Source organism: Vanessa atalanta, chromosome 23, assembly GCF_905147765.1.
Source record: "Vanessa atalanta chromosome 23, ilVanAtal1.2, whole genome shotgun sequence".
NCBI classification, from domain to species: Eukaryota; Metazoa; Arthropoda; class Insecta; order Lepidoptera; family Nymphalidae; genus Vanessa; species Vanessa atalanta.
Genome location: NC_061893.1, coordinates 2,023,637 through 2,047,641, shown reverse-complemented (window position 1 = coordinate 2,047,641; position 24,005 = coordinate 2,023,637). Strand labels below are relative to the sequence as shown.

The following is a 24,005-nucleotide window of genomic DNA, read 5'->3' as shown; positions in this document are numbered from 1 at the left end:
AAAATTATATAAGTTTTTTTTTATTTATGAGTTGAGATTCTTTTGAGTTCTTTCAATATTCTACTTCTCCATATAGACTTTAACCACAGCGAATATCACATTCATCCAAGCCTACTATATGTTCAAACGGGTACAAATATTAAGAAGATATAAATATAATAAAATACGTGAATACTATATCTCCATGGCTACAAATTAAACGGTCCTGTAATAAAATTAATAATGTAGTAACAAGTTAAAATATTTATTTATTTATAAAACTCGCCAATAACGCATAAAATAGCTGGTTTCATTCCGAAACATGAATAAAAAAATATGTTTAGTTAATAAAGTTATGTTTCATTTAATATTTCGGCGAAAATATTTTTTTTTTTTTTTTTTTTTTTTTTATGTCATAAGGTGGCAAACGAGCAGGAGGCTCACCTGATGGAAAGTGACTACCACCGCCCATGGACATCTGCAACACCGGGGGGCTTGCAGGTGCGTTGCCGGCCTTTCAGGAAAGAGTACGCTCTTTTCTTGAAGGTTCCCAAGTCGTATCGGTTCGGAAAAACCGCCGGCGAAAGCTGGTTCCACAGAGTGGTTGTGCGAGGCAGAAAATGTCTTAAAAATCGCGCTGTTGTGGATTTTCGGACATCTAGGTGGTGCGGGTGATATTTGGAATTTTGACGAGATGTCCGAAGGTGAAATTCAGCAGCCGGGATTAATTCGAACAATTCCTCGGAACATTCCCCGTGATAAATTCTGTAGAAGATGCAGAGCGATCCAACATCTCTACGCAAAGCCAAAGGATCAAGCAGATCGGAAAGGGCTTGATCGTCGATAATTCGAGCCGCTCTACGTTGGATACGGTCAAATGGAAGGAGCTGGTACTGGGGAGCACCCGCCCAGAGGTGAGAGCAGTATTCCATGTGAGGCCGAATTTGCGCCTTGTATAGTCTTAGACGATGGGCCGACGTGAAATACTGTCTTGCCTTGCTGAGCACACCAAGCTTTTTTGATGCCAATTTGGCTTTGCCTTCCAATTGACCGCGGAACTGAACGAGACTCGAAATATCAACGCCAAGTATTCCGATACTAGCTGTAGCGGCTAACGGAATGTTCTCGAATCGTGGAGATACGACAAATGGTGTTTTTTTAGCAGTTAACGCGCAAACTTGCGTCTTTTTGGGGTTGAAGTGAACTAGGTTTAGCCGACCCCAGTTCGAGACTTTGTTTAACGAAGACTCGATTTCAGATACAAGTTTGTTCCGGTTTTCTTCGACGTTTTCCCGAGAAATATTAGCACGGCCGGTGTATGAGGTGTCTACGGTGCTGTCGTCTGCATAGCAATGAATGTTACTGATTTGCAACAAGTCATTGATATGCAGAAGAAACAGAGTGGGTGATAGAACGCAGCCTTGTGGAACACCAGCATTGACGAATTTTAAGTCAGAGCATGCACCGTCGACAACGACCTTGATGCTCCGATCTGCCAAAAAACTGGTAATCCAATTGCATAATTTTCCGGGAAGCCCATAGGAAGGAAGCTTCGAAAGAAGCGCTTTGTGCCACACGCGATCGAAGGCCTTCGCTATGTCCAGACTGGCTGCTAATGCCTCCCCTTTGCTCTCAACTGCTTCCGCCCATCTATGAGTAAGGTAAACTAGAAGATCACCGGCTGAGCGACCCCGACGGAAACCGTACTGGCGGTCGCTAATCAGCTGGTACTCCTCTAGGTACCGCAGGAGCTGGCAGTTTATAATGGACTCCATTACCTTGGAGAACAAGGAGGTGATGGCTATAGGCCTATAATTGGACGGGTCTGAGCGGTTGCCCTTTTTAGGGATCGGATGCACCAAAGCAGTCTTCCAGGAGTTCGGGACGACGCCGAATGCATAGGATTGCCGGAAAAGACGCGTTAAGACCGGCGCCAACTCGGGAGCACAAGTCCGTAGCACGATTGGAGGGATGCCATCGGGTCCACTCGACTTATGAATATCCAAGGAAAGAAGTGCTTTACGAACTGCACTTTGCCGGAATTTAACCTCCGGCATCGTGGTATCACACCGCGGGATTGTTGGTGGTGACTTTCCTCGGTCATCCAGAGTCGAGTTCGCTGCGAAGAGAGAGCCTAAAAGATCAGCCTTCTCCTTCGCTGTATGGGCCAATGACTCACCGTCCTTGTGCAGAGATGGTAAGGAAGGCTGACAGAAATTCCCTAAGACAGCCTTGGCGAGAGACCAGAACGCACGTGTTCCTGAAGGGAGGCGCACCAGTCTCTCGCCAATTCTGCCAATGTACTCCGTCTTCGCCTTAGCAATCACGTTTTTGAAGGACCTAGAGGCAGAGTTATATTCCTTTCTGATTGCGCTGGTATTTACATCACGAGACGCTGATGCGTTAGCCCAGTCTTGGTAGCGTTCCCATTTTCTGCGTGAAGCCGTTTTGCAGAAACGACCAAACCAGGGCTGGGACTTGCCACCGATGGGGACCGCAGAATACGGAATGAATAGTTCCATACCCTGAAGTACCACATCGGCAACAGAGTCAGCAACAACACTCGGATCATCCGGCGAGAAACAAACCTGCCCCCATGGGTAGGATGCAAAGAAGGACCGCATCCCATCCCAATCTGCTGACCTGTAGTGCCACACTCGGCGGCAGCCCACGAAACGAGGTCGTGAGTAACGCGCAACCGGCACTGTACTTCGGACGAGACAGTGGTCCGACGAGCCCAGAGGGGGTTCGACGATAACCTGGTAGCCATCCGGATGGGAAGTCAGCAGAAGGTCCAACAGGGAAGGTGTATGATCCTCCACGTCTGGTATTCGCGTTGGCGAGGGGACTAGTTGTGTCAAATCATATGCTAAAGCGAAGTCGAGAACAGATCTACCCGCATGATCGGTAGTGCGCGATCCAAGCCATTCGGCATGGTGGGCATTAAAATCGCCAAGAATAACGATCTCTGCGGATGGGATCTGCTGCAGTACGGAATCTGTAGCCATTTGGACGTGCTCAACCAGTCGGTCGGTTTCGGCATTACCGCTATGGGACCTATAAAGGCAAGCGTAGATTCGCGGATGGTCGTCACAATCTACACGCAGCCAGATAATTGATAGGTCCTGTCCTTCAAGGCTGCCGAGGCGTCGAGAGCAGATATCATCTCTGACGTAAACGCACACCCCAGCTCGTGGTACAAAGGAATGTTCCAATTTATACCCGGGGTAGGAAAGAAAAGTCGTATCGGCAGGAGAAGATATCTGAGTCTCGGTAAGAAAGAGCAAGGCCGGCTTCGCCGTCTCAAGGTGAAAGTGGACGGCGTTCAAGTTCGAGTTGAGTCCCCTTATGTTGCAGAAGTCCACAGTGAGGGTGGTAGGGGTTGCCTTATGATGCCTGCTCCGCTTGCCCCGAACAGTGGCGAGCGCAAAATTGCCCCCCCCAGAATTCGGAGGGCAGCCTGGGCATCCCTGCTCAGGTGGTGTATGTCCTGAGCATGGATGCCCAGAGAGGGATTCTCCACCGCAGTCGCTGATGGTACCCTCCTGGGGTAATGTAACCAAATTCTGCACAACCATCATGTTTAAGGGGGGGGGGGGGGGGTAGCGGGCCTCCGGGACTCTCACATACCAGACGAAACGCGGTAACATAGCTACCACTTCACGCCGATTTTAAGTGAGAGAGTGGTACTTCCCCGGGCGTGCCGGCCCATTCGGCTGCAACCCGAAGGTATGCAGTGTGGCACTACCACTTACAAATGCCAGTATTTTATTCCGGACGAAAGATACACATTCCATATTTAAAAAAATATATATCAGAAATTTAAAAACTACAGATACAAATGTGATTTTGTTCAGAATTCCGATAGAACGCTACTTTTGATGCGAGAGTCTATCATCAAAAACGAATACAGTGAACGATCTAGCATAATAAACTTTTTTTTTTTTTAATTAGACAAAAGTAGACGTTTTTTATTGACGGTATGTCATTGTGTCCATCTAAGTAGCATCAATTTTAAATTAAAAAAAAAATACTTTATTCAAGTAGGCTCTTGTGAGCACTTTAAATACATTTTACATGGTTAAATTTAATTTAAAGCTTCCATCGGCTCGGATTGTAGTTTTTTTTATAGCATTGGTTGGCGGACGAGCATATACGGACACTCATTGACAAAGCCGCTGTAAGAAGTATTAACCATTCCTTACATCACCTATGCGCCACCAACCTTGGGAACTAAGATGTTATGTCCCTTGTGCATTTGACTACACTGGCTCACTCACCCTTCTAGCCGGAACACAACAATACAGAGTACTGTTATTTGGCGGTAGAATATCTGATGAGCGTGTGTGTCCTTACGTCTGTGGGGCTATTACGGTTAGAGCAACTGTTGCTATCAAGTATTTGTTGCGGATTGCCCCACTGGTATAATGTTTTTCACTGTTTCCATCAAAATAATAAATATCATTAGGGATATAAATAATATTGTTTTAAAACATCCCAAATAGAGTCTCGTGCTCTCGAGATTGTAAATCGCCTGAACCGCTCTTTGGATCAACGAATATAGTTTATATGTCAGCAGCATTACCCCTAAGCCAGAGTCGAGATGGCCCAGTGGTTAGAACGCGTGCATCTTAACCGATGATTTCTACTTACTCTTAAAGTGACTTTATGCGTTACATCAATACGTACGTTTTTATGACGTCAGAATAGTTAAAAACAATTTATTTCTGACGTTTAAACATGGGTTAAGACGAATTCAATACGTAGTTTATTTACAAGCTTTATTTAATAGATATATTATAACAAGTATGTATCAATGTAACCCTGTAACGCATGCTTCGTCTGCACTGTGACCTCCAATATGTAGTGAATTGTATTTAGGATGGGAATCATTAGCCAATCATTGTCAATACGTAAAACACGTGGATGGAAGCTTACTGAAATTTTAATGACATGCGAATGTGAATGTGAGGCAATTGATCCAATTTCAATGAGTTGTCAATTGAAAAACAAATAAAGTTTTTTTTTTATAGAATGGATAAATAAACTAGCCAGGTATGTTTATCAATTGGTATTTCTTTTCACCTCACAATTTTTACGGTAATTATAGTATTGTTTATAATTTTTTAATTAAAGCAGATTTTTTTACTTTTTTAAATTTTTTCAAACTTACTGCACCATAAGGCTCGTGCAGGCTTGCAGCGCACAGAACCTGCGCCGAACAAACTTACCGCAACCAGCCAGTCCCGTAGCAAGTCCTGTGGAGTGCGCACGTCTGTACTCGCCTTAACCCGCCATTACGAATTACAGATATTTAAAAAAGTACTTTTCGCGCGAACTGGAAAGTGAAAAATTAGTTACAGTGTCAGTTGGATTGATTTTAATGTGTTTTGGGTTTTATTTAGAAGGAACTTTGTATCATCTTCTTAACGTAAGTAACTATTAATGTTAATTTAAAATTATATTTTTATAAATTTAATTTTGATATTTTTGGAATTGTTTAGTGAAATATTTTTACTTTTAATTATTAATAAAATTAAATATTTTAAAGTTTATTTTTTTAATAAAATCCCATGACAGGTACAGTTGTTGCTCGTAAAACATAAAAAAAAAACATCATTAGTCAATGATGTTTTTTTTTTACAATTACATTTAAAAAATATATATATTTTATAAAATAATAATTATTTATTATTTAAAATAATAAGAACGAATGTAATATTTTTATTTGAAAAAAAAACGTCGTCGACTTCAAATTCTATATTATTGATTCTATTCAAATGTAACATTCCAAATTTAAAATTTTCATAATATATTATTTATATTATATTTATAACATAATTTTTATAAAAGAAGGTTAGTATTTAATAGTAATAATAATATTTCTTTTCACGCACGCTACGTCTTCATAAAACGTTAATAAAGATTTACAACCACTAACGATGTTATTATTAGGCTGTTTATGGTCATTTATGATACTTTATTACGTTGCTAATATGTACTGCAATTTCAGGTAACATACAAAGAAAGTGTTAATAGGAATAATGATGAAAAATGTTGCTCGTTTATTTTAATTTAACGCAAAGGTTCTCCTTTGTTCTTCCTTTCGAAGAAAATAAATCTATTTAAAAATATACATATTAAAGGGGGTGTTTGATCAAAACGAAGTTCATTATTTATTAAATTTACGATTTAGATTTTTTTTGACGTCATCGTTGAATAATTTTTTTTTTTATATATGTATTTTGGCAGCCTAGCAAAGCGCCTATTGAGAAGTGGTCACCACTGGCCATAGCAATTGGGACTGTAAGAAATACTAACCATCCTTTATATCGCGATCATCCCTTAGGAATAATTATGTTATATCCCTTGTGCCTTTAATTACACTGGCAGAGTTAATATTTTTTTTTAAATGTCGTTTCCTAATTTTTTGCCTTTAGTGTTGTAACATTAGACAAAATAAAAGGATTTAAAAGATGTATATTTAATGAGCTGTTAAAGACTCAATAAGAAATTCTAACTATACATAACTTCCCCGTTTAACAATGGATTAAATCATCTTTATTTTAATAGTAAAATAACAAACGACACAGGACATCACGATAGTTGAATGGATTTATTATTACAATGTTTATTTAAGATAAAAGTTGAATGTAAATTTGTATTATCAACGGCGTAAGGTAAACTCCGTCATGTTATTTAAGACTTTCTTAGAACATAAACAAACTATCTCGATTTTATATATATCATTGGTGCATTGTTAGGAAATACACAAAACTAAAAAAAAATAAGTTAAATAATAGGATCATTTAACAATATAATAATCGTACTATATTTCTATAATAATAGATATATGGCTTATATAATATAGTGTATAAAGAACAAGGTTGAAAAAATGTACAAGAAATAAACGGATCGATTAAGGAGTCGTATGTGTAAAATGTTACTGTCAAAATCACAATTTAAATGTCACTCGTACCTTCACGAACTTCAAAGGCATGTGTTTTTTTAGTATTCGTTAGAAACGGATGCTCGTAAATCAAATCCCATGGGACGAACGAAGGTGGATTCGATTTGAGTGGATTGTTCTTTCAGAGTAACTATAACGTCTTCAAACATGAAATTCGACAGGTTGATTTTTTATCTGTGGGAGTTCGTATTCTTCTTACACCTTTAGAAATAAATTTTGATAAAGTTACTCCCACGAGGGCGAAATAGGTTGATATTTGGCTTCAGGATTAAATTAGGTTTAATAAAAATATTTGGTAGAATGACAAAACAAAAATAAATGATTTTATTTCATGTCAAACATAATATATTTGCACGTTTTTGGGATAAGACCGACTCGTAAGCCGTCATAACCCCTCTCCATGAGTGCGTATGTGCGTAACATATATATTACGTTGCTATATGTTATAAAAATAATATAAGCAATAATCAAACTTTCAATACTTATCATCGACTTTGTTGCTTCGTAACTGTTGGGCGTTTGACGCCTCAGTTTTTTTACAATATTTTAGTTTCGTATTTTCTCATAAATTGTTTCATTATTGTTTAGGAATAAAAAAATATGCCATTTAACGATTTATACCTTGAATTGACACGAAATACATTGATATATTATATTATATAACAGTTAATTCTAGAAGAGTTTTTAGTGTGTTTTTTGTAATTAAATTATTCAGCGTTAATTAATTTATTGATCGAGCATAAACAAAAATCGCTTAATATTTTATTAGGGAGGGTTATGTCAATAGAGATAAAAGAGATAATAGATAACAGTAAAGTTTCAGAGACTATAAATTACAACGCTTGATTTTGAATTTTCACTATATGCTATTGAGTACACCTAAAATTTTTAATGTTACCTTAGCCATTAAGGCAGCCTAGCTCAAAGAGTAAGCCTCGCTATTCGAGAGCAATGGCGTCTTAAATACAATGTTTCAGGACAAACTGTATGTACGAAATTATACGCTTACTTTTCATACACGGTTTCCCATTTTAAAATTTTACCAAAAGTTGTGAAGTTATATTAAAGAGGCGCTTTGTGGCAAAAATTACACTAGGAAATTAGTTGGAAAAGAGAGCTAAATGTATTACTTATATATGTGTTGACTAGTCAAAGATTGGTTGTATTTATTGTATTTTGTATTTAAGGTAAATTTATTTTATTAAATTTATTTAATTTATTTTTTACTATTAAACTCGTATTACGCGGAAGTATAACTTTTATCGCGTGTTCATCGTATACCCAAAGTATATTGGATTATCTTTGGACAATGTCTGTGATGATGTATCCGCATCGGAACACGACGGAAATCAGTCAGCAGTGGTACATTTAAAGGCTGTTATTTTCTGCTTGACATCCATATAGTTTTAATTTGGTAATTGATTATTAGCTCCCTGCAGAGTTGAATTTTTGAACAGAACTCAGTATTGGATATATGTTCTGTATGTGTTTGCGTTACGTTTGTTTGGTGGCGCAGCGAACTATTTTCACCCGACAATTATTATTTCACTCTGACGAATTCGAGACGGGCAGTTCGTATTAATATATTTTTTTAATTATTTAAAAATATTATTTAAAAATATTCTATACATATAATATAGTATATGACTAAACACATTACAATGATTCTAATTCATATAATTTAGTGTTCATAGAGTATAGTTATCAAGGAGATTTTATGAGAAGACGAATTAAGATGCAAATGACTTTACACGCTATTCAAGAGTTTTGGGGAGTTTATTATAGACTTTTACTGGGGTATAGGGGCTTAGGCAAACCTGTCCGGATAGGTACCACTCATCGTATATTCTACCGCCAAACAGCAGTACTTAGTATTTTAGTGTTCCTGTTCGAAGTGTAATTACAGACATAAGAGACATAACATCTCTGTTGTCAATGTTATGAGCACATTGGCGATTTAAGGTATGCTTGTTTTTTTTTTTGTTTTTTTATGGCATTGGTTGGCGAACGAGCATATGGGCCACCTGATGGTAAGTGGTCACCACCGCCCATAGACAAAGGCGCTGTAAGAAATATTAACCATTACTTACATCACCTATGCGCCACCAACCATGGGGATTAAGATGTTATGTCCCTTGTGCCTGTGATTACACTGGCTCACTCACCCTTCTAACCGGAACACAACAATACAGTGTACTGTTATTTGGCGGTAGAATATCTGATGAGTGGGTGGTGGTTGTGGTGCTTAAAATTTCGTAGTGGTGACTACTTACCAGCATTTTCACAGGTGTAGAATTTAAACCTTGTACTTCGAGATCTATAGTCTTATAACCTAGACAACAGAGACAGTAACAACGAAGTAGTAACAGATATATATTGAACGATATAAATATATCTGGTGTTATTGCGGTATCATATAAAACTCTTTACTGCCTCATTTGTCTAGCTTTCCTATACGGCCGCAAATAAAAATCCATTAAAAAAAAAACGGTTTTTCCGTCAGATAATTCTCAGTAACAGCTCGGAATTTGGAAGTTGGAAGTGTCAGTTCCATCACGTCCCTTCATGTTGGTACTGAGCCTGGCACCATTGCAGTCGTCTCGGATTTGCCGTTGGATTATGAGCGGGAAGATAATAGTAAATTTGTAGACTATTTGAGTGCTCTATAATACGTTTGACTTGGTTGCCTAGTCTCTTAAGAATGGACGCCGGGGCTGAAATCGGACAGGAGGTCATCATCTTTACCAATTATAAGATATTATATTGTTTAAATCCAATTACGTGCGATTTATATTCTTTAAAAAGTAAAACGAAACTCACCAGATAACACGAAAGTGAAAAATCTGAATGTGATATGCACGTATCAAAATGGCGTATCATTATAAGTCGGTTGTCAAGATTTTCTCTTACAAAATATTAAGAAATTTTACAGAATCGCACTGTTGGTAATAATACAAATATTTCTTGATTAAACTTTAGTTGTAAATGCAATCACAGTATTTTCTTAAACTTTATATCACTTCATTAACAGCGGAAAAAAATTAATCAAGAGAATAAAACTTTTACGATTTAATCTCATTTTGTTACTTTTATGATTTCATTTCACGATGATTATTTTTACTGCTAAGTTATTTGATACTGATTTGTTATCTAAATAAGAACGGAGACTACTCGACGGTCTTTAAGTAACAATGCTCTAATTGAAATAAATCATGAAATATCTGTTGATATTCTATCCAAGTTTAATAATTATGTTAAAAAATACTGTATTGAGTGTACTGCTACACTGTTTATGTTTAAGACAGCGTTGCAATACTATCGATAGCTTGACTATAGTTTGACTATCGATAGTTGACTTCGAAAACTATTCAGGATATCGATAGTAATATCGATATTATCGTTTTGATCAATACTATTGATACTATCGATAGTATCGATAGCTCTTCGTAAGCAATACTATTGGTAGCAACGATACTATTTATACTATCGATAGTATCGATAGCTCTTCGTAAGCAATACTATTGGTAGCAACGATACTATTTATACTATCGATAGTATCGATAGTTTTGGACTATCGATAGTTTAGGTTAAAAGTAATGATTTTTGCAATACTATTGATAGACTATCAATACTATCGCTAGCACCTTAACTATCGATAGTATATCGATAGTGGACTATCGATATAAAACACTAGCTTAAGACTATTTAATTATACACATACAAACACACGAATAAAGCATCTCGATAGTGCTTTCTCTTCTAGCTTGCATTTTATAAACTAGGTACTATTTTTTGGGTGAAATCTTAATACAACGGAAATGAAATAAACCTTTCCTCGTTATACTATAATGTATTATTTTATGATATATTTATAATCCGTTTAATAAAACAGCTTCCCGGTATCTTTTTAGAACCTTTTGATCGGGTTTTCTGAAAGAATTAGCTAATTAGTCACAAGAACGCCTCTCGTACAGATAAATATCTAAACATACTTTAATATAAAAAATACAAATTAAAGATAAGACACAACAAAGGCACGGACAAACGTCTTTGGATATATCTACAAAAATAACAATAAAAAGAAAAAAAATTTATACCCTTTTTCTTGTGTGTGTTTTTTTATGATATACGTAGGCGCCAGTTGATGGTAAGTGATCACCACAGTCCATAGACAATGTCGCTGTAAGAAATATTAACCATTCTTTACATCACCAATGCGCCACCAACCTTGGAAACTAAGATGTTATGTCCTTTGTGTCTGTAGTTAGGCTCACTCACCCTTCAAACCGGAACACAACAATACTGAGTACTTTAATGCTTGGCGGTAGAATATTTCTTGAGTGGGTTGTACCTACCCAGACGGGCTTGCACCAAGCCCGAAGTAAAGTGTTATACAATAAATTAAACATAGATAACAATAACTAGGTACTACACTATTTAATGTATTTACAAATACCAAGTGCGACTGGTAAGTGATAGACGGATGTAGTCGCGAGGGCTTAACGGGTTAATTTACTAAATTCAAGGTCACGGCGTCTCTCATATTAGATATACTCGTACAAACGCGATAGATAAGATTATTACGGTTGGAATTGTATTAAAACATCGTAGTTATCGTAACTTGTAGGTTTACACGAGTAAATTATACTCGTAGTTGAACATTTGTTGGTTAAAAATTAGTTTAAAACGAATATGAATGTACACGTTTTGACGGTTCAATTAAAATTGGTTATTTTTGTCGTTTTGTATAAAAACATCGGGTTTCGGTGTGTGTTCAGCGTGGGAGGTAGGGGCCGCAGGGCTAATGTGAAAACATTCTAAATGTAATAATATGTATATATAAGAGTATATACGAAGATATATACATTTTCTGACCAAAAAAAAAAATCCCGCTGAATCCCATTTTTTTTCGACGGTTCTTTTCAAATCTGATGTGTTTTTATCCGAACTGTACATATTAGATCCGAACATATACTATTATACATATATGTCACCCAATAGAAATTTATGGAACAATAATTGTTTTTGCCAGGAGTATAATATTTACTAAACTTAAACAAAGAACTACCAGTAAAATAAATATATTCAACTTTATCACGTGACGATGACGTCATTACGTAAAGTGTAATTGTTATGACGTAGTGTAACGATGACTGAAAAATAAATATTAAAACGCGACGCCGCTGAGCGCGGCTTATGAATGAATGTTAACAGAATCGTATACAATAAAACCGAGTGCGGGGATAATGGTTTTGGACGTCGGTTAAAACCGGGTTACGTATGGGTAGCTGCCTCAACTAGAATCTCGTTCATACAGATCCCAAAGACTTGAATTCAAATTCTGGGTTAGACCACTAAAAGGCTACTTAGATTTTCGGTTTTCGTTCACAATCGAGATAAGTACGTCAAGATTGAACTGTTAAAGTTTTCCCCTAGTTTGATTGTAAGGGTAAGGGAATGGGGAGGTAACCTGTGCTTGAAAATACCTTTTGCACTGTAATGTTCTGCGAGAATCGGTAGTACTTAAGGTTAGACTTGGAACGCCTGGAAAATATTCAGAAAGATACCGAGGTGACCCAGCGCTTTGATTGTTTCCAAATGGCACGCACCACTGAATTATTAGGTGCTTACTTTGTGTTTATAATTCATCTCGTGCTTGGTAACAAAGGAAAATATCATGAGAAAATCTCTACGTGTGGAATGAAAATCTGCTAATGTGTATCTGCGAACAGTATTAAAGCAGAACAGTGGACTACAGTCGATCTTCTCAAAAGGAGAGAAGAGCTTAGCCAGCAGTGCGGTATTTGGAGGATATTATGTCTACAAACTCAACTTAGGGCATGTCCAGCCAAGTGGGTCGATGACCCGAAGGACAAGGTGGTCGCGTAAACGCGAGAAGCTTAAGGTTGTGGTTTCTGATTACGATTGGCTAAATTATAAAACGTCAATTTTTAAGCGACAATATATAATACTATTATACTGATTTAATTTTTTTTTAATCTATTTTAAAAATTAAATTAAAATAGATAGTAGAAGCAACTCCATATATTTCTAACACAAAGATCAAACAATAATAGAACCACGAGAAAGTCATTAATAAATTAGAAGTGCTCTACATGTAAATATAAAATAAACAAAGTTTGTTTTGTCACAGGAAGTGACTTACTAAAATAATGTTGGGCTTCGATACAACACGTGCTTGGCATTTAGAAGGGTTGTTCTAGTTCTATAATATAAACAATGCATATTTTTATTTGAAGTTATTATGTGATTTATTTAACTGAACATTGGGTTAAATGCTATGATATTCTATCTGACTGTCATCAATGGCTCTCAAATTATTGTGAAAGAAGATACGAGTTGTACGGGAGTAAGAGAGATAGCTATCTTAAGCACAACTGGGCTTCAAATGATTGGTTGGCAAACGTTTGAAGATGAATGACAGTACAGACTTTAAGGTATCTTTGGGTTTAGACTGTACGCTTCATGTCGTATCTCCCTCTACAATGTATATAACGGAGATAAGTGAGGATCTCGTTATCAGATTCGTAATTAGATGGATGAGACATAGTAACAAACTCAAATAATATTTTACTCTTTTAAAATCGTTTATACTGATTTTATATTTTTGATAATTTATTTATTTTTCAATGACGGCAGTCAACATGACTGACGCCAATGTCATGGTGATATTTATCTAATTCGGAAAAAAAACAATGTATTCAGAGAGTTTCGTAGCATTGTATGAATGGATAAATTTATATGAAAAACTAGCTGACATAATATTTGCACGCGAAATTTATAAAACACTAATTTCCAACCTCCGTTTTAACCCCTTGATTGTAGTTTCGTAAACTCCGTTCTTAGGGGATTTCTACACCCTAATAGAAATCTACCGGCCAAATTTCAAAGGTTTTATAGTTTCTGAGAATTCGTGATTGGTTAGTGAGTGGTATTTCGCTTTTATTACGTTTAATCTAACTGTTCCTCTAGATTCGTTCTAAAGAAAATTCCGCAGATCTTAACTTAGTGCTAGTTTATAGGTGTGTCTAATAAATCAAGTCGGACGTCTGGCAGGAACGCCAGAACATTAAAATATCATCGGGATGGTACGCTGACTAGACAAAATTTTCACTGCGCAAGCAACTAATATAAATTGTCGTCATAACAGTCTATCCACAGTACTATCTCACAAAAGGGTCGGTGTACTCAAACATCTGCATAGTAACTCGTGTAAAGCAAATATTTGAACATATAGATATCATTTGTTTCCTAGGCGTTATGGATATTTATCTTTCATGATGGACTGAGATGGCCTAGTGGTTAGAACGCGTGCATCTTAACCGATTATTGCGGGTTCTAAATCAGGCAAGTATTACTGAATGTTTCTGTTTTTAATTTATCTCGTGCTCGGCGATAAGGGACAGTATCGTGAAAAAACTTGCATGCGTCTAATTTCAACGAAATGAATGTGATGTGTAAGTAGCGTGTTGGAATAAGCTCTAAAACTTATCCTCAAAGGGAGGGCAGGCCTTAGTCCAGCAATGGAAAATTTACAGGCTGTTACTCTACTTTAGCGGGTATGGAATTTAAACCAAGTACCAACAAAACCAAGCTTTTCATTCAAGGAATACTTTGTAGAAGCTGGGAGTTTGAATGTTAACGACTACACTACACTACAATACTACACACTGCGCCACTGGTAGTTACAACGTATGCGTGTCTAAAATTATTATAAATTTGTTCAAAGTAACATCAAGTTAATTTCCCACAGCTGGGCAGAGGCTTAAGAAGAAGATTTAGAGGTTAGTTCTACTCGCTGCATACTACGTATAAGTAAAACTTGATATGAACAGTAATAAATTATAAAGTAAGCACCTTAGTAATAATGGATTTATGGGGCGTCGTGTGATCGGCAAGAATCGGCGGCTTTGATCAGGCGATCGTTCAATCTTCTTCGGAATATGTATGAAACTTTATTTTATAGAAATAAAGAAGCAAAACACACAAAGCTAGTCTTGCCATTAATGGTTTCTTCTGTACACGTGTGACTGAACTCTGACTGACTTATTGACTTTTTACTTGGTGGTAGGGCTTTGTACAGCCCGCCTGGCTAGGTACCACAAATTCATCAGATATTCTACCGCTAAACAACAGTATTAAGTATTGTTGTGTTCCGGTTTGCAGGGTGAGTGAGCCAGTGCAACTACAGGCACAAGGGACACCAACCTTGGGAACTGAGATGTTATTCCTTGGGATTGTAGTTTTACTGGCTCACTCACCCTTCAAACCGGAACATAACAATACTTAGTATTACTGTTTGGCGGTCTGCCTAACCGGCTGGACCGCCTTTGATTTTTATTTGTGTTTGTTTGAGTGGGTCCATTGGTGGTTTAGATTACACACAGTATCAGGCGCTGCTATCAGATACGAGCGCTTTTTTTTATTATTCGATGTATATTTTTGCATCAATCAGAACTACTGACACTTGATATGGAAATTCGATGGTTGTTCAATAGTTTCAGAACATATTTGTTACAAATTTATAGCCAATATTATCTCAACATTGGCGAGAAAGGGATTTGTAGATCTCCAAGATGTCCCCGAATCCTTTATGTACACATACACAAACATATTATAATATCTCCGGGAAAGCTTAAATGAACCCAGTAGGGCAACGAAAAAACTTACTACGTTATCAGAGGCAAAAAAAGTACACGGGCACATCCGCCCTTCCTTCTTACACGCAGAAGAAACCGCAGGCGAAAACTAGTATTAAATATCTTAATATATGTTTATATCAACTATTAGAAGCAGTTTACGAATTAACTTTACACGTCTCTTTAGACAATTCTAAATTCAAAAAAATAAAGAATAAAAATTGTTTTTCGTTTCTTCACACTTTTTTTTTTATTTCACGCAAGTCACAGGCAAAGATCACGAAGATATCAAATTAATTTATTAATATGTGAAGGCGCTTTTCTCGTATCAGAGAATCATGTTGAACGTACGATAGCTATTAATCACGCCACGATTCTAGAACGAAAGCAAAAAGTAAATGATATAAATGATTAACGGATAATGTTTCTTTAACGTGATATTATGTCTGGAGATAACTCTTACAATTTACAGATTGAATTATGTAACAATAAATACGCCAGTATATATAACATTATGAATAGAACTTAATTCAAGTCCGAATAAAAAAATGTCCACACCTTTGTTTCGTACATTTTATATAGTTGTCCCCTGCGATTTCACTCTAGTTTTATCGGTTTTTATCGGTTGGTTGTCAGGTGTTAGACTTAAAATTTAAAGTAATTATTAAATTTGATTCAGTGGTTCGGGGTCATAGATCGACAGACAGTTATTTTCGCATTCATAATGTTACTATAGGCCAACAGTTTTTGTACCTTTTCATTTTGTGTTTAAATTTAAATATACATAGTTTCGTTTCTAGTGGCTAAATTTAGGACCGCTAAGGATCCTGAGGTTCTGGGTTCAAATCCGATTAAAAAGTTAAAAGGTTACCGTTGAAAATTTCTCTGCAACAGCCCGGAGCCTGGAAGATAAAAGTGTATACTCGGAAAACACGCAAATCCCTTGTCATGCGCCTGAACTCTTTTCGGTCCCATCGGATTATGAGAGCGAGGGTATACCAAACATACCTTTTAGACACATGCAGGTTTTCTCAGGATGTTCTCTTTCACCACCGAGCACGAGATGAATTCTAAACATATTAAGCACATTAAATTTCTGTGGAGGGCTTGAATCCGCAATCATCGGTTAAGATGAACACGTTCTAAGCACTAAGCCATCTCGGCTCAAGCAATCAAACTTACTATTTTTATTAGGTAGTATGACAAGATTATAGTATTATTATATTATTTTTAAACAATAGTAATTTTAAATGCGAAATAATTCTGTACATAAATGTAAATTGAAAATCATCTCAGTAAAATTCATTTTTAAACGCGTGCCAAGAAGTTCTTGTACTATATGTTAGAATCTCAAGGGATCATCCTTAGAACTAAATAAGTTTTCAAGTTCCCAAACAGATCGATTACCTAACAGAGCATCAATCATGTAATGGTAAATTATGCGATACTTCGGAGCCAACATTACATCACATAACGCCTACGGTTTTTCTTACTAACGTCACTCATCATATTAACATTTTTTTTAATATAATTGATGATAAAATATACACAACATGAGATGCAACAGACGGTCTTATTAATAAAGCAGTTGTCTCTGTCTAACTAATCTAATTATAAATCAAAAATTAAAAACAGTTTTTTTTTTCTCAATTGCGCTCTTTCAGCAACTTCTGAATCGTTATGATACAAAATTTAAATGGACACATAAACAATAAATATAAATACCTACCGAACGTAGATTTATGTAGGAAAAATAAGCAAAAAACGTTACTCTGTTTCATCAACTAACATAAGTTTTTTTTCTAGTATAGTCTAGTAGGTAGGTAGGTGGAAGAGCAAATGGGCCCCCTGATGGTAAGTAATCACCACCGCCCATAGATCTTATATCCCTTTGCCTCTAGTTAGACTGGTTCACTAACACTACAAAACCACAACAGTACTAAGTATTGCTATTTTGCGGTAGAATACAATATAAGTGGGCAGTACCTACCGAGGTTTGCACGAAGCCCTACCAAGTGAAAGTATGTTCATGTGTCATCTCTATAATCTTGTATTTGGTAGCGTGCCTTGTTTAGTAATGAGATTTAAATTGAATAATTGGCAAATCAAAAGGAATAATAACGAACACTGGTCGTTGATAAAATTATATAGCCGCACGTGTAGTGGCGACATAAGCCGAGGATATTTTTTAATATATTTTTTACATTTTCAAACTCAAAAACCCAATACGCATGTTCGGCTTGTTGGTAGAACAGAGAACTAAAAAGTATTTGTGTCTACACTGGATTAGCTCAGCAGTATTAGAAAACTCCTGTATAATAAGGTCTATAGCAATATTTGTAATAATATATATATATATATATATATATATATATATATATATTATTGCAAATGTTTACGGAACCCTTCGAGATAGAGCAAAATAATGTACCACAGTATTGTACACCTTAAAATGGTCTTCAAAAAAGCAATGTATATGTCTATCTCTCTCTTAGGGATAACCCACCGCAACCATTTTTTATCCTCTACTTTATACGGAAATAACGGTTTATTTTCGAAGCGATTTTTTTCAATACAGCATTAATCCTTAACCAAATAAGTAACCTAAACTCACTGTGCACTTAATATAGATCAATATGGCCTTTTACAGCATGTAATTTAAATGAATATTTTCGAAGATATTACAGGTTTAAAACGCAGGGACATAGCGGTTTGTATTGTCTAAAGACTAATTTTTTTTTTGTATCAGCATTGTAGACGTGCGAAGTGGGGCTAGTCGCTAGTTTTTAATAATAGACAAAACATATTTCATAGATATACTTAAGAGGTTTTTAATTTATCATAAAATAAAAGTACTCCAAATATTACGCCCGAATATTAGTAGTTTTAATAGCGGAATCACAAAGCGTGGTTCTGCGTTTAGAATGTTAGCATTATTGCCAACGGATATTACAGTTATAACGAACATTAGGTTACCTGATGATATAGTTGGAGAAATTGGAATGTCAGCGAAAAAACCGACAAATTTTCAATTTCTAACGGGATGAAATTTTACTAATAATTCACCTAATAGCCGGTTCACTGGGATCATTGACATTTATCAAAAATAATACCATCCATTTCACGTCACGTCAACAAATATAAGATATATTTTTATAATATGTTTTAACGATTAGAATAAATTGTGGATGTCTCAATATGTTGTATGTATTTTATAGATATATCTGTAAGTATGTATAGTATTTTGTTTTGTAGATACTTTTTCTATTTTTGGAAATATCCGTACAATAAAGTTAAGTATCCTTTCCTGAATAAAAATTGTAACTGTGTAGTTCTACCTGATTGACATTAATATCATCCAGCACTCTATGAGCGAGTGTTGAAGCAGATATCTCTTAGCGACTAGCCCGCATTTGTTTGCATATAATTTAAAAGGACATTAAGCTCTTAAAAATAATAAACAAACTAGAATGACATTAGCTCCAAATTCCTCCAACATATGTCACGCCGACATCAGTCAAATCCCAAGAGATAAATTACACGTAGGTATATTAAATTATCTTTATCCTTGCTGCCGCTTGCAATTTATTCATATATATGCTCTCAGAGAAAATCAGTTTTAGTAGCGAGTTCTGGAATATTCATCTACGTTATTATTCAGGTGAGCATCAGCTATGACTGTTAGAATTATTAAGTTCCAATTAAGTTAACAGCGGTTAATGTATCTGTTTTTATAGAAAATATAAATATTGTAGCTTAATCATTGTATCGTTGAAAAGTTATTAATAATAATATAAAATTTTAAACGGAAAAATGGGCTGCAAAAAACAATACTACTGAAGAGGTTCTGAGGTTACAAATATAAAAAATACAACCCAATTGATAAATTTTCGCATTTTGAATATGAGGTATCTATTAAATTACAAGCACAGAGTATAATAATAAATAAACAATGTAAAATAAACGGGCCGTCTTAATCGATGATTTCGGGTTCAAACCCAGGCAAGCACCACTAAATTTTCATGTGCTTAATTTGTGTTTATAATAAATCTTGTACTCGGCGGTGAAGGAAAAGATCGTGAGGAAACCTGCACGTGTCTAATTTCAACGAAATTCTGAAATATGTGTATTCCACCTTCTCAAAGGAGAGGAGGCCTTAGCCCAGCGGTGATATTTACAGGCTGCTAATGTAAAAAATGTAACAATGTTTTAAGTATATTTTATTAAACAATATAGTTTCATATAAAGGTAGGTACGAAAATTATCTATTCGATCTTTGTAATCAAATATATTTATAAAAAAATATTGCAATGAAAACATGCCTACTTTATTTTTATAACGTTTAATTTGATCAAAGTAAGTAAAATAAAAAGCAATTTCTATGGTAACAAGCAAGATATTCATATAACCATCAATAAAATACCTCTAGTTGCACATTTGTGTTCAATCCTTAAATGGACCATGACACAAAGTTATTGTTTGAAGAAGCTGGTGGACTTATACAATACTGGTTGTCGCCCGCGGCTTCGCTCGCGATTTATGGGGTTGGTTGTCATGTGTTTGGCATAAAGTAGCCTATGTCCTTCCTTGTAGTTCAAGTTTGCTTCATACCAAATTTCATCGAATTCGGTTCATTGGTAGTGAAAGAGCGACAGACAGAAAGACAGAGTTACTTTAATATTTATAAATATATTATAATATTAGTATAGATATATAGTACGTAAAGTTTCAAATGTTAATAGTTTTTATACTCGCATTCAAATCATTTTGAAATTATAAATTTTGATAGAAATCATTTGGAATCAAGTTATTATGTTATGGTTTATTTAAAATGTATCGTCTTATTTAAAGCGGACTTAACACCTTTTAAGCAATCTCTGCCGATCAGCTAAACTAAATTTATTTATAAATAAATTTTGAAATCAAATGCATATAAAGTTATTTTTTTAAAAATAAAAAGAGTAATCGGACAAAATTATAAATCTCGTTTTATATGATGCATGGAGTTCAGTAAAATTCACAATGAACTCTTAAAAATCACGAATACATTAACACTATGACCTATAAAAGCCACGTGATAATAGCGAAAAGAGATACCCTTCTAACCTACCGTACCTATCTTAGATTCCTTTAGACACCCTCGGGGGGTGTCTAAAGGAATTTCTGTAAAGCATACTTCCGTCGAGCATCTAAGCACCTCAACCAATTGTATAGGCGGTGAACCTACTAGCAAAAGTATTCTATACTAAAAGGAAATACGGTAATAACGACAATCTGGTATAGTAAAAGTTTTTATCAAATAATTTGCCTTATTTATCACAGTAATTTTAACACAATGTATAAAGTTATGCCTTGGTAAATTTAAAAACACTAAATAACACTATTTAATCAATGAAAATGCCTATTTTGAAACATCATCATATTTTTTTTGTATTTCTATCAATTCACTCATTGTTAAAATGTATGAGGTAACAACAGCAAACAATAAACACAAATACTTTTAACGTAGACAATTGATTGATTAATTCAGATGATCAATTATAAAGTCCAAAAATAAAAAGGGACCTAAAATTGAACCTCAAAATAAAGCAAGTCTAAATTAAATTATATTTTTTTATTTATGACTTGTAAAACGTTGAAGTTAATGTAATCCAAGATAAGCGAAATAAAGAGCAATTTATATGGTGATGTGAACCGTGTGCCTTTTCACAAAAACCGGTTCAGCAAAAGAATGAATTGACGTAAACTGATGAAAGAGTTTAACCAGAACAATTCGAATTGTCCATTTATTTTATCTGATATTTTAACAAAAAAGCTTGTAACTTATTTGAATCTAAATGATAAAATGCCGTAAATATTTTCACTATACTAGAAATAGCATTTTGAAATTGTCAAAAAATAACCTTGTCTAATGAGGTTTACTGAAGTTGTTAATATTCGTAATAAATATTACGAGTAAAACACTCTTAGACCACGCTCATTCTTTACACGTTCACACTTAAATAGAATAAAATTGGTGGTTTATAAATGACCACACTACAGTTTGAAATTCTTCAAGGACTTGGCACCGACTTCAGACAGTTTTGAAGTTCATATAAAACCTATTCTATAAAAAAATCAATTGCGTTTTTTACCTTAAGTGCTGTTTCTGAAATTTTTGAGAGTCATATATTATTTTTTACTTTATTCTTAAAACTTTGAAATATGCAAATACTTTGTAACAAAGCTATTCGTAACAAAAAGTCTGACCAATAACTAGACCATCTTCATCTGAGTCCCTGAGAAATCGGTTGCATTTTATTTGCAGAAACCTTTAAAATTAAAATGTTATTTTTTTGGTTGTTTGTTTCACGTGGATTATAATCTCCTACTTATACAATAACTTATTCTCCTCCATCCATAATTTTATCATCTTTCTTACCTGTTTCGACCACGGCTCACTCTTGAACTCAACAATGACACGACCAGAATATGTTTAAGCTGGCTTTACGTAATTTCCGAGGCAAAGGACTTACTATACTGCCAACTTCCAAATTTGAACAATTTTCGACGGAAAAACCCCATATTTTTATTGGTCTAACCTGGGGATTTAATTCTTTGAATTTTCGTTGTATAAAATAGCTTCCATCGAGAGCAATATACATTCCCATTGCAGGAATGTAAATCATCTTTGATTCACAATATAAAATGTAACTCATCTTCCAAACTGGTACTGTACAATATGGTTAATCTCAATACCGAAGCTACAGGTGATCAAACAATTTAGACCTTTTCCTTTATTATTTTCAGTTTACTTTTAAAATATCACACAAACATTTAAATACTTCCAACGAAATGAAAATTTTAATGTGAATTTTTACATAAATGTCTATAATTCGCAAGATTATTGTATCACAATATATATAAAATACTAATATGTAATGTTATAAAATTTACTAATGTTAAATATTGTTGTATCAGATGTTTGTCTTAAGCTGACAATGATAAGCCAGATTCCTCAGTAATTAAAGCAAGGACTGCTTTTATACATACGAGATTAGATAGATTTTGTGATAGTGAGATTTCTTTATTCACCAAGTCAAACGTGTAGACTTAACAAAATATGTCCAAAATAAAACTCCGTGAATATCACAATCACTTTCTTTATTTTTTTTCTTGACTTTCATTTTTCTCTTTTTTCATTTGTCTTGTTTTTCCTTCTACGCTCAAAACCGAATGAATCAAATTACCGTATCCTCCTTCCCGGAAGATATAATTATACGACAATTATAAGACAAGATATAATTACCGGCAATAGTCAATAATCTTTTATTGTTAATAAAAATATAAAAATAATTTGAAAAATAATAATTTAAAACATTAAATAAAAGTCGGTTTTTAAACGAAACAATAATATAACGAAGAAAACATATTAAAATATAGTGGTCGATCTAATTTTGCTATGAAACCTTATACAATCCAATGTGTCGCTAATCTATTTAAATAGCTAACTTACTAAAAAAATAAATGTTTTATTTCACTAGTGTTGTAATTTTTTCGGTCAATTATCAATTTTTTTTAGACAAACCAACATTTATTTCTCTTTATAAATATTTTGTTATGTTTTTCGTTCAATGTTAATGTATTTATTTGTTAGTATGAACATTGTACTTCATAATTTATAGTGATTATTGTAATATCGGAAGAGGGTAAACCAATCATAATTGTGATTGTTATAGCGTCGGTGTAAAGGTTAGCTGAAATATAATAAGGTTAATAATCGATTAAAGTGGAGTAATATCTATTTTATTATTATGTTTTATTTGGAGTTCATAACAGTAGGAAGTATTAAATAGCATTTTACATTAACATTAACAGCCTGTAAATTTCCCACTGCTGGACTAAGGCCTCCTCTCCCTTTGAGGAGTACGCTGCTCCAATGCGGGTTGGTGGAATACACATGAGGCAGAATTTCGTTGAAATTAGATACAGGTTTCCTCACGATGTTTGCCTTCACCGCCGAGCACGAGATAAATTAAAAACACAAATTAAGCACTCATTCGTCACTAGTCAGTAAGAGTCATAAAGTATTATTACTTCTGAGGTTCTTATTACATCACTTGCACTAAGTATTGCTGTTTGTCGGTAGAATATATGATGAGTGGCATCTACCCACTAAAATCATTTCATTCATTTCATTGCATTTGTAAAATCAACCTTGCACGTTTAAACTTTGCAAACATAGTTCCACATCTGCCAAGATCAGATTCAAATCAGATAGTCAAAAATGTCCACCGACTCTAAAATATATTAGAACCTACGAAGACTAGTCTATTAAACAAAAGTAGACGAAGAATTACTAGGCCATGACATGACATGTCAACATGTTACGTACAAAATTTAATCATATCACGATC

General features: G+C 34.9%; 1 protein-coding gene across 1 annotated transcript in view; it reads left to right on the top strand.

Moving 5' to 3' along the window:
• The first annotated feature begins 5,244 nt into the window (after positions 1-5,244).
• The window catches only part of LOC125073076 (octopamine receptor beta-1R-like), a 100,374-nt gene continuing 81,613 nt past the window's right edge, over positions 5,245-24,005 (top strand). The window contains exon 1 of the mRNA XM_047683765.1: positions 5,245-5,410. The gene's annotated coding sequence lies outside the window, so the exon portion shown is untranslated. The remainder of the gene's footprint in view (positions 5,411-24,005) is intronic.